We start from the raw sequence: 2,726 nt of genomic DNA on the forward strand, positions 1-2,726 counted from the left end.
TGATGCTCGAACTGAGCCAAACCGGTTAGGGCCCATAATTCTCTTGCTGTGACCTTCGTTGCTATTTGACTTTGGATATTGTCCCCGTTTTATAGTCCTCCTATGATGTGAACTCTGGAGGACAGAATCTGGGCCAGATATGTGTAGAAAGAGGTTCAGAAAAAAGAAGAGGAACTGACATGGCCAAGAAGGGGCTCAAGGTTTATAAGACATGGGGAAATGGGAACAGTAAATGTAATCTTACACAAGGAAACAAACCAAGATGGAATTGAACTCATTCACTCATATATGCACACATTCATTCATCAACTCAAAATGTGTCTCTAATACTCTATCTCTTAGTTGTTTCTTTTACAAGATTGCTCAAGATTTCTTCTCTTTGTGCAGGAATCCTAGACCTATCATTAAACACAGATGTGAAAGCGTTTTCTGAACCAATGACAATTGTCTCTCTTTTAACTAGTGCCTGGTATGACAAATTTGAGGCTTTCTCCTAGTCTACCATATATCATTCATCCATACATTTATTCATTCAGTCAATCAATCAATCAATCAATCACTTAAGTGACATTTATTAAACAAGAGCCAAATATGTGCCAAGCATTGTTCTGGCACTCCAGAAATGGCAGTCAATAAAATAAAGATCCTGGTCTCATGCAACTTACTTATGAGAGGAGTAGGTTGAAAAGATACATCCTGTTTCTTTCACATGTTTATAAGTTCTATGAAAAAAATATGAGGGGTAAATTCACAGAAATTAATGGGGAGAGAAGTTGCAGCATCAAGTAGAGTGGCAAGAAAAGGCTCCACCGATAAGGTGTCATATGATTGAACACTATGTGGGCAGGAGCCATATGGATATATAGAAGAAGAGCCTTAGGTAGTCAGAGCAGGAAATCCAAACAGAAGAGCACTTGGTATATTCAGGAAATAGCAAAATTTGGAGTCATCTAGTAGGTCTATCTCTCATGAACACCTATTGACTTTGTATTAACCCGAAATTAATACCCACTTTATTGTGATCATCTGTTTAGTACTTATCTTTCCCTATAGGCTGCACATAACATGGAACAGGTAATATGACTGCTTGGTTTACCCCCACATCATAGTGCTTACTCAATATATGGTACATCAGAGGTGCACCATAAATAGTAATCAAATGAATGAGTGGATGTCTGAATAAACTGCCCTATAAAATGAGATAATGCACATAAATCTTTTAGCTCAGTGCCAGACATATAGAACACATTTAATGGATTTCAGGGACAATATATTGCTACTGATGTGAGTAATGATGATACAACCCAGGAGAAGATGAACTTCTTGAAGATGGAGAGACTGGTCCTGGTCTATAGGTAGAACTATGTAGCAAGAAGGTCACTTTAACTGCTTCTTGCTGAAATACATCCATTCAGTGTGTACCCTGTGTAACCCCAATGATAGCTGCAGCTGCACCAAATGCATCTGTAATTATATGAACATATAATAACATCCAACTATATAGTGAATAACAAGAAGGCAGAACTATTCAACTCTTAATTTCCTATTTCCTTCCAAACAAAGAGCAGTGTCTTCAAAGTGGAAACAATTAAATGGTGTCAAATGAAGATTATCATCTAAGTGAGAGATTAGTAAAGAAGAACACAGCTACTTGAGGTGACTGTCACTCTTCTGGTCTAGGTATAAAATTATAGATGTTATTGCAAAGACCCAATCTGCTTTTGGAAGATCGCATACAATAGAGAAAGTCTCAAGTTTAAAATAAGAGAGGAGTATGTATCTCAAAAACTGAAGAAAGATTACATTATCATAGAGCCATGAAATATTCTAGGTTTGACAGTAAGAGAATCAACTAGTGACGATTAAATTGCAGATACATGGAATATTATAGTTGGTAAAGTTTGTCAAGATTATGTCACAAAAACTCCCTTAATTCTTCATTTTATAGATAAGGGAGCATAGGCTATTTTGTTGAAATGTCTCTCCCAAACTCATGCCTTCAGTGCAGAGCTAAGAGTTGAAGCTAGATCTCAGGTTCAGAGTAGGTGGTCCTTCAATTAATTTCCATTGCCTCATAACAGGTCTCCTTACTTTCATTCTTGCTCTTCCCTAATCCATTCTATGCATAGTATCGAAATGATCTTTTAATCCTAAAACTCAGATAGTTTTACTAATAAACTCTCTAGTAGTTTCTCTTTGCAATTCAAATTCTTTATAATGATCTACAGCACTTCTCTAACATATAACAATGCATGGCACACAGTAGGCACTAATAAATGATGAAATTTTTTTTTCTCTGAAGAGTATTATAGAGTTGGCCAATAAAGGTAAATCTGAAGAAACAGCTTGAATTAAATAAAATATCCAACATATTCCCTCTAAAATTAATGTACATGATGGAATCCAAGCTGGGTAAAAAGTGGGTAAACTAAATTCAACAATCCGATCCAAATGATTCATTTTATCTTCCATTGTCCAGTGGATAACAACTTGTTCCCTGCCTGGCCAAGCCTGTTTACCAGTGATTTTGATGACAACATGGAAAGGAAGCTTATGAAATTTGAAAGGCAGAAAGCTGGAAACAATAACAAATATAACAACCAACATTCAAAATTGTTCTGACAGTCTAGAATTCAGAGAAAAATCCAGTAAGATGAAATTTAACAGTGATAAATACAATGTCTTGCATAAAAGTTCAAATATTAATTGTATAAGTACAGGATGGA

The sequence above is a fragment of the Myotis brandtii genome, unplaced genomic scaffold (assembly GCF_000412655.1).
Source record: "Myotis brandtii unplaced genomic scaffold, ASM41265v1 scaffold84, whole genome shotgun sequence".
In the NCBI taxonomy this organism is placed as follows: Eukaryota; Metazoa; Chordata; class Mammalia; order Chiroptera; family Vespertilionidae; genus Myotis; species Myotis brandtii.